Source organism: Gambusia affinis, linkage group LG05, assembly GCF_019740435.1.
Source record: "Gambusia affinis linkage group LG05, SWU_Gaff_1.0, whole genome shotgun sequence".
In the NCBI taxonomy this organism is placed as follows: Eukaryota; Metazoa; Chordata; class Actinopteri; order Cyprinodontiformes; family Poeciliidae; genus Gambusia; species Gambusia affinis.
The window spans coordinates 23733111-23746596 of record NC_057872.1 but is presented as its reverse complement, the minus strand read 5'-3'; the positions used below and the strand labels follow the sequence as shown (position 1 = coordinate 23746596).

General features: G+C 40.0%; 1 protein-coding gene across 4 annotated transcripts in view; it reads right to left on the bottom strand.

Moving 5' to 3' along the window:
- Positions 1-13486, bottom strand: part of LOC122830651 (DNA-binding protein SATB1) — a 117879-nt gene that overhangs the window by 75714 nt on the left and 28679 nt on the right. Inside the window, exons 1-2 of one of the 4 annotated variants that reach the window (XM_044116174.1) lie at positions 4863-5209; positions 3479-3512 (exon numbers count right to left, since the gene is read on the bottom strand). The exons of 1 other annotated variant lie outside the window; for it this stretch is intronic. The gene's annotated coding sequence lies outside the window, so the exon portion shown is untranslated. Of the gene's footprint in view, positions 1-3478; positions 3513-4862; positions 5210-13486 lie in introns of those variants that run through there. 2 more of the 4 variants (XM_044116175.1, XM_044116173.1) reach the window with 2 other exon arrangements.

The window sequence follows — 13486 nt, the reverse complement described above, 5'->3', positions numbered from 1 at the left end:
CAGTCTCAACAGCCACCCCCCTTTAAAGTGCGCGGCGTGCACTGTACACGCTGCAACTCCCACGCATCTACACGAACATCCGCTCGGCTCCGGCGTGCAGGCTGCACTTCGCCTCTCCGAACGCCTCAAAACCCCCCACGACTCCTCTGAGATCAACCTGCGTCCGAACCGGCCCGCTCTCGGCTCTCGCTTTATTAGATTACAGAACCAATTAGCCGCCAGACAATCAACAGGCATCAGAGGCGGAGCAGTTTCTTTAACAGAAAATTACTTTTCTGCCACTGCAGCCCGGACGGGCCGGCCTTTCACATGACCGAATAATCAAACTCTAATTTTTGCCTCGTGGATCGCAACAAATAAACAATTAATAGAGCCAGACAGGCGGTGAAAGGAGGGGAGTGTTTGTGTGCGTGAGATGGAGGATGAGGAGCTGACTTTGTGAGCGAGGGGTGAGGAAGGTCAACATGTCCGGCTGGGTTTTTTTTAAACAGAGCCATCCCAAGGGAAAGAGTTGCAGGTGAACCAGAAAGTGACGCCTGATAGAAACCGAGGCTCCTAATAAGAGTCTCTTTCTGAAAGATGCGCCTCTTTATCTGTGTTTTTTTCTGTGCAGATTTAATCCCTCGTCACAGGATAAATCATCCATCCCCTGACGAACAAAGCAGTTGTTAAGGCAAAGTGTGTGTGTCAGGCGGAGAGAATACAGTGTGTTGAAATTGTTTCATTGGGGTACGTGGGTGGGTATTAACAACCTGATCTTAGCGGGATGCGCTTTCCTCCAAATCGCTCCTTTTTTTTTCCTCCCCCAAACAAAGGATTCTGGAAAAACCTACACAGATTGGATAAAGACAAGCAGCACAACAAAAGACAATGTGGTTTAAAAAAAAAAAGAAGGGAAAATATATACGGTGGGACGTGTAATGTGATTTGAATCGTGAAAAACTTGCATGCACGCATCCTTTAATTGCAGGAAATAAGAAGCAGAGAGAAAAGAAGGCGAGCAGGAGAAATGTCACTTTGGAAGAGCGTGACGAAACCGAGATGACGGACTCGGAGCGCGACTCACCGAGCCCATTCTGAGGACGCCGAGACAATGTGAGGCTTTTATCAGCAAGCCAAGGAATCTGGATCAACAGTATGCAAAACATACACCAAAATAAATGCAACCAAACATGTTGCAACAGCATAACCTCGCTTGTTTTTTATACTTCCTATTAAAAAAAAGTTTCGCATAATGACAAAATGAGCTGCAGCTCCTGATACAGACAGGGTGGCATGTCTGTATCTGACAGCAGAGCTGCTGCTGGTGTTGGGGGGGCTGTTGGTATCTTTCATTATTTTCAGCCCAGGAATGCAACAATCACAACTAACTCGCCAAGCGCCAAGCTTTTTTTTTCTTCTTTCCCTTCTCCACAAACTAGCTGCAACATGCCGCAGATGAGGTTTGTGTGAAGAAAATCATTGTTATCTTTCTCCTCTATTAGCAGACTGACAGAGTTGTTTCACACTGAGGAACGTGCACGCACCGAATCCCCAAAGAGACACACATTTAACGCACAAAAAAAGAAGCGAGACAGGCCTCTTATTTACTGGCGACAGTCTAATAAATACACTTGCTGGCGGCTAAAACAGGTATTTACTCCACTCCCTACCGCAGGTATAATTTCACTGTTTGCTGAGCTGTTATTTTGCCACAGCGATAATTATCGAGGTGGCAGAGAAGGACGATTAATGGTTTTAGACGAGATATCAGCCTCAGCTCTAAAATCTCTGCAAACACCAGAGAGATGAAGGAGAACATGGAAGAATTTCAGGAAAAATCTCAACTCAGAGATGAAGATGGAGGCGGAAATTTATCATTTTCTGTTTAAGCTTTTTCCTCTCTCTCTCTTTTTGTTTTTTTTTTTAGCTTGTTTGAGATGCACCAACCATTTAAAGTGGGATCAGAATCAGCTTTTAAAATACTGAACAATCGGTTTTTAAAAAAGGAACAAATCACAACCAGCAGCATGTATGCTAATGCAGGTTTTACTTACAGAAAAATCAAATAAAGCTTAGAAACATGATCTGATGCATAAATCTAGATTATGTAGTATCTTCATTATTTCTAATAAACAGCATGTAGCTCTTTTTTTTTTCATCTTTAACTCGTCAAAATCCTTAGAGGGGAAAAAAAGCCCTGATCCACAGGTCAAATACATATTTTAAAAATCTCATTTTCCTTTTTTATATCTGTTAATTGCATAAGAAATGTAGGTTTTCTGTCTGTAAGCGCATCAACTGACAGCATGCACTTTAAGTTTGACTAAACCCACATAAAACTGTGGAATATAAGACAAGTTTTAATGATTTAATTTAGAAATTGTTTCATTTTTACTGATGGATTCTGAGCAAATTTTAAGTCTACTTTTTAGGAGCTGCAACACATCAAGCATAAAAGGAAAAACATACTGCAGGATCTTTTAAAAAAAAAATAAAAATAAAAGGATTACACTCATGATAGATCGATTACAGATTCCCTCATTCAATAGCAAATAACAGGAATCAGTTTTGGCCTGGAAAACCCAGTTTGGTGCATCTCTGCTTCAAGGTGAGTTTGGGAACAAACAAAATAAAATAGAAAACAGAACCAAATGCTGTGTTTTTAAATTTTTTTGTTTGGTTTTGCGTTCACTAATTGGTCCCTCGTGATCACAGGACAGGCTTCACCGTCTCCTCTGGAGCTCAGCAACCATCAGATGATCCCCAAGGAACGCGGTCCGAACCGATCCCAAACGCTGGCTGGGATTACGGCTGCACAAACGCCTCGGCGCACATCACAAGCCGACTTCCTGCTCGTACACTACTACACTACAGTAAATGCAACGTGCTCTGGTTTCGATTAGTCGTAATGAAAACAAAACCAAGCCGGTGAAGAACAAAGGTTGTACCTGCGAGTTAAAAGAAGAAAGAAAGACAGGTGGAAACCCCGCAATTGTTTTCCGAAATCAGTCTGCTGACTGTAAATCACAGAGGGGTTATTGTAAGAAGAGAAACGGGATTTCATCACACGGTTAATAAGCTGTGGCAGATGTTTTACTCCCAGCCGCCGCCGCATCATTGTGACCTGGCAGTCATGTTCAGCCATCCTCATGTTCTGATTCTTATCATTCCTGCCAAGCAAGTTTACATATTTCGCCAAGCACGTTGACGTGTCCGCCTGGGGACACGTCTATCTGTGTGTGTGCGTGCGTGAGAAAGAGATGCATCTTTGTGCCACTTTCCCAACCACAAACTGATAAAAAGTGGTTGAAGAGGAGCTCTCTCTCTCTCTCTCAAAGCCGAGGAGTAATACTGAGAAGTTGTTCTTCTCGAGGCTTTTCGCCTTTGTCAGAAGACTATGTTACAAGAAGTGACACATGGCAAGCCCGAGACAGGAAAGGGGCTGTTTATGTCGGTGTGTGTGTGTGTGTGAATCGCTGTTCTCAACGGTACTGACCAGATAAGCCACAGCACCTTGAGCTGCCAGAGATCTGCAAAGATAAAAGGAGAAAAATCACCGGTTCTTCGCCACGATCCGTTTTCTCACATGCAAAAGAAAGTGCCACGCTTTATCTCACCAGTGCACGTTCGCTCGCACGATTATTCATAAAAATCCCCGACTAATAACCCAATCTGACACATCTACTCAGGCCTCTGAGTCATCGGGTCAAACTTGCATTTCTGCTGACGTCTATTTATGAGAGATCTTGATTAAACCAGTGGCCAAGCCGCTGCCTGTGTGAAATGTCAGCTTTTTTCTTTTCTTTTCTCTAAAGGAGCAGAGAGTGAAACCTTTAAAAGGCTGCAGACCACAGAGCAGCAGTGCCCACGCACAACATAAGACGGCAACACACACTCCTATCTGCCTGTCAAAAAAACACACAACCTGCACAGCGTTCTGGTTGTTAATTCATCCGCACAACCACAGAGGAAGAAGCAGCATCTCTGCATTTAACTGGACTCGCTGACACCAAGTCAGACTGAAAAACTTTTACTGCTGTGACATTAAATTAACAAAAGTTTGACTCAAGCAGCAAAGAGAAAAAGTGAGCAGAGGAGAAACGATGAGGTGAGTCCAGGATGCATAAAACGTAAGTTGTAAATGCAAACATTTACTATCTTTACTATCACTAAAGACAAAAATATCAAAATATCCTTCACTTGTTTGGTCTCCCCCCCAAAAAAACCTCCATATCAGTTTTACAACTGACCCGATTCAATAAAATCTCTTTTGAAAATGTAAACATCAGAATCCCTCCTCTCTTTTTTACAAACAGCAGCATCACTTCTTCATCTTAAGACTCTAAATTTGACTCGTTTTTTTTTGTTGTTTTTTTTTTGCAGAACAGACAATTGAGATCAAACAGCGTCTGAAAGATTTCTCGGTTTTTCAGTGGGAAGGAAATCCAAATATGAAGAAACAATATTTTAGGATCGTTTTTAAAGCGAGGCGGAAACATGAGGTGACAGGTGTGCAACATTCACCTGACTTTGGTCAACTTTTACCAAGTTTTCTGGCTTTTACAACTTTTTGAAACAGAAATGCAATCCTCTTACATAGTTTTTATTTTATTCTTTATATTGAATATAATTTCATGAATGTGCAGATATGTCGTTTCAAAACATCCACTTACCTAAATAAATGAATTTCTGTGAATACATTTTAGATTTTGTAAGAAAACATGCGCAAAAGTTGATCATCCTCATTTAAAGGAGACGCACCTTATATGTTTTTCTTTTTTGTTTTGTTTTTTTGTTGTTGTTGTTTTTTCCTGATGATGAGACTTTAAATGACCCCCAATCAGCTGAGGGCGGCCATGTGCGGCTGTGTGGCTCCATACCTTTAAAGTCAGCAGCCGCTCGACCTCCTGTTTTCCATCAAAAGTTGAACAGCCTCCCCGTTTCAGCGCTCCACCGCGGCGAGAGATCCAAAAATAGGCGACTGCTCTGTGGGAGGAAAAGCTGCTCTGAAAAGTCAAAAGTCCGACGGATGAGGAGGAGAAAGAGGAGGAGGAGGAGGAAGAGGAGGTGGAGGTGGAGGAGGGGGGTGGTCTTGTGGAGACCGCACAGGCGGGGAGAGGTTGAAGTTGAAGGAGCGCACACGGAGCGCAGAAATCGCGAACAACCGTGCGCTGCGGGCAGCGTGGGTGAAGTGGAGGAGAGGAGAGGAGAGAAGAGTGGCGGCATGTGAGGAAGGAGGGCTGCTTTGAGATGAAGGGGTGGCAGGTAAACGGAGCGCCCCTCCCCGTTCGCATGATGCTCAAATCGATGATTTGCCAGCTGCGGCGCGGCTCGTCTCATTGCCCCACTTTGGTATCCGGGGACGCGAGGGGAGAGAGAGCGGCGCACTCACTCACTCACTCACTCACGTTCATTCTCACATTTACACACCACATGTCTGCATGTCAAGGAGAGGAGGAAGGTTGAATTAACAACAATAACAACATCAAAAAGAGAATAAAAATAAATCCTAATAAGCAGCGGATTACGCGCAGATTTTGCGCACACCTGAGCGGAACCTTCAGCCAACTCGGGTGCAGGAAAGAGCGCAGAAGTGCGTGCAAATAACTTTTTAGTTATAAGTAATAGTAATATTAATAATAAAAAAGGATAAATGTTTGCGGTTGCCTGTTTTTATCTCATTAATTTCGCCAGTTTGAACAAAGCTTTTAGTGGGGAAAATATCCCGATTAATATTCTGTTTATTCTGCAGGAAACATTTCAGATGCGTCGTTACTGAATTCATCAGCTGTTGCCTTTTTTCCCTCAAACCTGCGGGGCCGAGCAACAAAACACAAAACATCCAAAAGATTATCACAGACAGGCGCTGGATTACTAGGTTTTTAATGTATATATTTGTTTATTTATTTGTATTTATTATTTGTAAGAACTGTTTGTAGCAAAAAGGTTCAGAGAACAGGTGAGGTAAATATGTTTTATTATTATTAGTATTTGAACAAATTTCCAGAACTATAAATGGACCGATTTCGGAAAATAAAAGAAATTCAAAGAATTGAGCTCCTGTAATTAGTGGGGAGATTCTGAACTTTCAGAGTTGTAAATTAAATTGTCTCCATCGAGAACATTTTAACTTCGTTAAGATGAATCTAATTTTTCTTTTTCTAATTTTCATTTCTATTTTTTCCACAATAATCCTCTTTATATAAGACTTTTTTTTTTTTTGTTTAAGTAAAATCTAGAATGAATTTCTTCTGGGTTGTCTGGGCTTCTATTACATATTATTTAGTTTTATTTTTTAAATTTGTGCCACCTTTGGAACTTTTGCGCGCATTCCCGTGCGCGTCTGTGTGTGCGCGTGGATGCTTTTTCTTTTCTTTTCTTTTCTTTCCTTTTTTGCCTGGAAATGATTGACAGTTTGCATCTGTGCACAGGCCAACTGCTCCGCAGTAGCAGGTGTGCAGGAGCCCACAGGTAACGCAGCTGTTTACCTCCAACACGAGCGCGGTTTTTTAGCACAAACAACACACTGATCCGTTTCTGCGTTTACACTTAATTTACACTTGGTGTTAAATATAGAATTAGTGAGGCGGGGAGGGTTTTGGTTTGGACAATATTTAGATTTATTTTATTTATTTTTTTTGGATTCTTATGCTGAGATTATTTATCAGAGGAGACGCGGAGACTCTGGAGTCCTTATCGTAACTGATGTGTGCAAATAGTTCTCAGAAAAGTTCATTTGTTGTGGTTTTGGGACTCCACAAAAGTTTCACTATGAAGTATGTGAGATCTGCATTAAAAGAGACGAAAACAAGGGAAAAAAGAGAGAGAGTCTTATCTCCCTCACACACACTGAATCTCTGTGAATGATTCACACCGGCTTCTCTCTCCTGGGAGAGTCGAAATGGGAATTGAAAAGTTCCAGTAAAGAGATTCAGATTTGCTTTCTGCGTAATTATAAATTCATGGTAAGTTGGGGATGTTTTCATCGCGGATGACAACAGCTGGTGATTTTCAATGCAGCCTCTGATTAATGCAACAATTCAATGTGGGTGTGAGACCGAATGTCACCACCAGGGGGCCCAGTGAGCCTCATTTCAGCAGAGAGAAAAGCGGAGGGCAGCTAATGGTGACCCCTCCTCTCTATCCTGTCTCTTTAAGACTCTTTTGAGACTCCAGTTTTGCGTTCAGGTTTACTGCGTCAACACTTTTCATTTAAACCCAACAAACCCTGACCTTTGCCCTCCAAACACAACCGGCTTTATTAGACATGCGAGAGCTTTCCAAATTCAGATTGTTAATGCACATTTATGTTTCTGAAGCATAAAGACAGCTCAATAAGCACTAAAACAAACATGCGTGAAGTGTAAACAAATCAAAGCAGACCTTGAGCTGAGACTTTTAATCATCTGCACTTTTTTTTTTTGTTCCCACTGTGAAAACAATAAACAGCACTTGGAAAATTGCAAGGGTTATACACCCCAGAATTAATCTTTGCAACCCATAACTAAATAGAAAGACACGGCTCTCTCTCCATCAAGTGGGTATATTTTAATTACAGGCTATTGACTACAGAAAGTAATTTGTCTCAGAAAGATGCCCAAGAGCTACAAGACAGACGTCTCGTCTAAATGTGGAATGCTCCGTCGCTGTTTAGTTGATCTGGTTTTGTGGTTTGCCTCTGCAACTTTCTTCTGCAGCTCTTTTGTAATTATTCTGCCTTTAAAGCTCAGCAAGGATTCCTGGGAAGACTGGGACTTGTCTGCAGGTTTTAGTCTGGATCAGCACCAGATTTTCACCTTTCACCTTCCTCAGATCACTTGCCTTATTCTCCCAGAACTTGTTGAAATTTTGGGGTTTGTCAATTAGAGGGGCAACTCTGCAAATTGGAACATCATAGAGAACATGTTTAATCTGAAAAGTACAATTCAAAAAGTGGAAATCAGATGTACGGATTCATTACACGTTCATCTGCGGCTAATAAAAGCCCAAAATTTCACTTCTTAGGATTTTCAGATGGGAAAAGATGAATAAAAAATGTTTTTAAATGTAGAGATTCACCCCTAATGAAGAGTATTTTTTTAAATTGTAACTTTTAACACTAGATTTTGATTTTTAACTGAACAAAATTCAGTATTTTTGAGCCAAACTGAAGAAACTTTTCTGCCTCGTCACTCTTCCTTCAGATTCTGGGACTTTAATTTCCAAATTAAATGCAAAATTTACTTTTACCTGAAAACTTTGGACTGATGAATCACAGCCCAACCCATATTGTCTCAAATAGAGCTGGCCGTTTATCACATTATAGTTTTTCGTGATAAATTCCTATCATGACAAGAGATTTATTTTTGACACAATAAATTCCATTTAATGATATTTTAAAAACACAAAACTGTCTGTATCTCAAAGTGTTTTTTTCAGGAGAGTATCAATAAATGTTAAAAATATTATTAAATGCAGTTATTGCACAGTTTAGTGATACAAATCAAACTTCTTTATGTGACTGGTGTTCAAATAGGAGCGTTTTTCTGCAGCAGTATTTGTGTTTGTGGGTCATTAATTGCCACTAATGATGCAGTCAAACCAAACAGTTTTATCAAAAGAAGAAATAAATAGTTTTTATTGTCACTTTTATTGTTAATTTTACACTGAGATTTCAAAAAAATGCAGCTGAAACGATCTGTCAGCAACACAGATCAAGAATCGCAAAATACAGTTTTCGGTATTAAAAACTGTATTTTTATTACCAAAATTAGCTTCAATTTCAATTCCTTCAACTTTTTCAAAAGCAAATATAAATAAAAACGGATAAATCAAAAACAAAAGAGTTTATTCTAAGGCTCAGCAAATTTAGTTTCCTGTTAAAGTTACTCTCCACTGTCGCCACATGCTTGCTCAACATGATTCATTATATAGCAAAGTTAACAGCTTAGACTGAAATATTAGATTGGCAGTCCAACTTAAAAAAATATTGAGTTCACTTGTCACATGTAATCAAATTATCTGCCATCAAGACAATAATGATGGCAGATTGTTTTTCCTGTGGGTTACTTTCCACTGTCGCCACATACTTGCTCGGCATGATGGATTTTAACAAAGTTAACTTTTTCTTACAAATTGGCATTAAAAGCTGAGTTTGGCAGTATTATTTTGTTATAAGTAGAAATGAAAGGGAAAGTATACGATTTCATTTGAATCTGTCTACATCACGGGTGTGAAGCTCAAGGTCCGCGGGCCAAATCCGGTCCGCCATAACTAGTTATGTGGCCCGCCACGACTATCCAAGGTCCACCTGGATTCAACTTTAAGATTATTTTATCAATTAAATCACATTGATTTTCATTTGTATAGGAAAAAATTACCTAAATGTGAAAAGATACTTAAAAAAAGCAACAACAAATTGATAGTTGAGGAATGTGAAAAGTTTTATCAAAACATTCTGCCTCAAAAACACATTTGATCTAAATGATTGGAGTGATTAGAGTTTATGTTTTGAACCAGTCCTGGATAAATAGAGTGAACTGAACCCGAATTAAAACGTTTGAGTTTTCAAAGTTACCTTTCAGTGAACCAGCTGTTGCGTTTATCCCAGCAGGTCTGCACTAAACATTTCTCCAGGCTTCACACCCTGCATGCAATGCCACTGCTGTCGCCACATCCAGCCAAGCACTGGGATTTGCTGCCACCGCTTTATTAAAGCACCAAGACCTGGCTGTGGAAATCCTCAAAAAGCTTCATTTAATGTTGAGCTACCGGGAAGGCGTTGCCAAGATGCTGCTCAGATTTTCCTGTCCTGGATGATAATCTAAACCTTAGTGGAGTCTTAATCCTGTTTTGATTTATTATAAGACTACATAATGGGAAAAGGTATTAGCTATTATAATAAACCCCAACTTACGCAACCTGAATATGTTCTTTACAGGCTGCGTCAATTTTACAACATTTCATACATCCTGAACATTTTAGATGAGTTTAATCTGCCTGTCAGGGGAGCAACTAGACAGCAGGCATAAAAACTTCTGCAAAAGGTTCATTAAGCTTAATTAACTTAAATGTGGATGTATGTGTGTGTTAATATCACCACACTGCAAAACCGCAAAATCTTACAGAGTATTTTTAGTTTATTTCTCGTGCAATTATCTTATAACACTTGACATAAGACTCAACTGACTTATAAGTAACTTTTCAGCAAGAAATATGAGGTTGTTTTTAGTCAATAACTCCTCAATATGATGAAAAATTACAAGTTCCACTGCCAAATTATTCATAATCAGGAAAAGTTTTAAATAATCTTCTGGGGAAGCTGGTACTTTTTAATAAATTTAAAGGAGTTATTTACTCACAACACATTAATTTAGAGTTTTTGTTTTTGTGTTCCTAAAAAACAAAACTTTACCAAATACTTTGGTCTATTTTCAGTCCAAATATCTCAGTGCTTGACATAAAACTAAACTAGATTACAAGTAACTTTTCAGTGCGATATAAAAGCTTGTTCTGAGTCAATAATTCCTCAATATTGATGAGAAATTACTGGTTCCACTGGTGGATTATTTCACTCATAAGACAATTTGTTATAAATTAAATAATCTGGCAGGGGTACTGGATATGGATGTTGGATTAATTTGGAGTTAATTATAAATTATTTTTAATGTCTGTTTTTCAGGGTGAAATGATTACACTACACACTACTACAATGCATTTGAAAAACAAAAACTGGGGGAAAAAATTATGAGCCATAATCAAACTTTGGGAATAACAGAAAATATCGGACCACTGTTCTCTAAAGAATCAGTAAAAGTTCATTTAATTGAATAATTTCTTGAAACAGATCTGATCTTTGATCACGCTCCAGAAATCGGTTATTTGTTTTTTCCAATCATAAAACTTTTCTCCAGAAGGTTTTTGGCTTCTGCACAGCTGCAGGTTTCAGTCAAGCTGGAACGTTTTGGAGCAGATCAGCGTCTCAGTCCATACTGATGAAAAACTGGGTTCACTCTGGATTAGGGCTTAAACGATTAACCGTGATTATTTGCGATTAATCGTTTACAGAAATAACCGCCAACTAATTTAAAATCTCGTCTGCGTTGCTCAGACTGAATTTTAAGTCTGATTTGGATCACTTCAGGCTGCAGTGTGAACGTAGTTTTGTGTTTTTGCATCAGGAGAAAAGTTAAATCCACTCCACTGACGTCCTTCCCTTCAGGATGTCGCCTGTAGCTTGTCAACATGGCCGTACGCTCAGGTTCATCCTGCAGCGCAGCGCAACGGGAGACTCTGTTTGACATGCATCTCAACGCAGCGGCACCGTCGCAGCAAGACGCTCCGACTCCTGGAGAGTCTATTAGCTGTGCTTAATTAAACAAACGTGATTAGACTGATCCAAACTCACACAACTGAGTCCTCAGTACGGAGAAGCAGGGAGGAACTGCAGTCACGCTTGGCTCTGCTTCATTAATAGCTCTTGTTACGCGTAACACCACAGCGAGCTGCGGAGTTGACGCCGCAGTAATGCAGACGTTTCAAGTCCACTTCTGAAATTTGCCAATCACAGTTTAGCGCCGACTGCTGAGAAGAGACAGAAGTCGGAGAGTCGGGATAACTAATAACAGATTGATTGCTGGTAATTTGGTGCAAACATGTGGGTGGGATTTAGCAACGGCTGTCTGCAGCAACCAGGTGGAAGGCAACAGGGAAATTTTCACTCACTTGTAAAACATGAATCACTGACAGACACGAAGAGATTAGAGAGAAACCAAAGCGTCTGCATGTGCTGATATTTCAGGGGGATTTTAAGTCTGAGTCATTTCAATTCACCATTAAGTGTAAATTGTTTCTGTCAGGAAATATTATTCAACTTATAGCAGCAGTTCTAGAAGTTGGGAAAGAGGGACGAAGACTTTGGAAACTCAGTTAAAGTTTGAACTCTCCCTGCCCTCTGAGTCTCCTGAGTTAGATTGTGCGCTCATTATTCAGTCACACACAACCCAGACGTCCAGAGCGGTTCTGTCTGTCTGCGTCTCACTGATGGCTTCTGACGAGCGGCTTCAGGTAATACGTTATTAGTTCAATGCATACTCAGACTAACAGGGTCACCATTATTATCCCAACTTTTGTAACTTTGATTCACTCAAACCAAGGAAAACAGCCTGGCCTGATTCTGCTTAAAGGGACGGCACTACGTATTTTTCCAGGCACATACACAATCAAGTCACTGTCTTACCTTCAGTTGTTATAAACATGCAGAATGTACCAAACATGACTTAAAATAAACTAGTTTTCACAGTTTGACACCTTCAAATTGGGCTTCTGTCTCTTTAAGAAGCTCCAGTTCTTTCTGACGTTCCGGAGAAATGTTAACGACTTAACATTTCTCCGTTAAGTCGTTTATGTTTCGCTAAATAGTAGTTTGTATGATGGATATTCAGTTCCACCAGGTGTTTGCTAATTGCTGCTGCCACTAGTCTGAAGGAGCTGCGCGCTTGGAGATAAAAGATTTCTCAAACATGCATGATAGAATCAAAGAAACACTTCAGGTACGTTTTTGATGAGGGAATAACATCATAAAACTCAAAAAAGTCAATTTTACACAATATAACCCCTTTAAGTCTTTCAAAACTAGATTTTTTGTGCACTAATTAATGTTAGTGTGCCATGAAAAAGGACAGATAAAAATAGAATGGATTTTTAAAAGTGACTTATCGTGCTTCCTTGAACAGGTTAGGATAGATTTATGAACTAAGCAAAACATGTTTATTAGATTTTTTTTTTTGCAAAAAAATCATTCCTGGATGATGAGATTTTAGTTTGGTCAGTTTTTATTACTTTGACCTTCTTTCATAGTGATCTGTTTTAGGTTCTCTTGTCACTTCAAATAAAAAAAACTGCTGCTGGCCACGCCACCAACTCAACGTTTACCCTTGCACGTGAAAATTGCTGCAAACAGATGCATAATTATACAACCATACATCTTTGAAAAGCAGCAGTGGAGCCTCCTGCACAACCAACAAGAATGCAAAAACTGGGAACTGGATGGTGAGTCAACAACAAAACACTTTTCTTTTCCAGCAGCTGCAGCACACACAAAGTGCTAGAGCTCCACTTGGGTTGCTAAGTGATAGGCTGGGGTTGCTAGGTAACAAAGCAGGGCCCGTCGAATGTGACTTAACAATCGGGATGTTTTTGAAACAACTCATTTTCCAGACACTTAAAAACATTAACTTGTTGCCAAAATAAGTCTGGGTGGGTTTTCTTTTAGAAGCAGCTGAGACCAACATGGAAGTACAGAAACATGCAAATTGTGCATTTTGCATAATAGGTCCCCTTTAAAGGTTCTGGTTCCCCTAACTCATCCTCATAGTGACACCACTGCTCATGCGTTTTGATGCGGTTCTAGTTGCAACGACTCATTAGAAATCCAATCCTTCACGTTCTTTAACAGTTTGGTTAAACTCCACCACCAAGCCATCTTTCATTCTTGTTGCAAAACCCCCTGCTGGGAGTCTGTGAC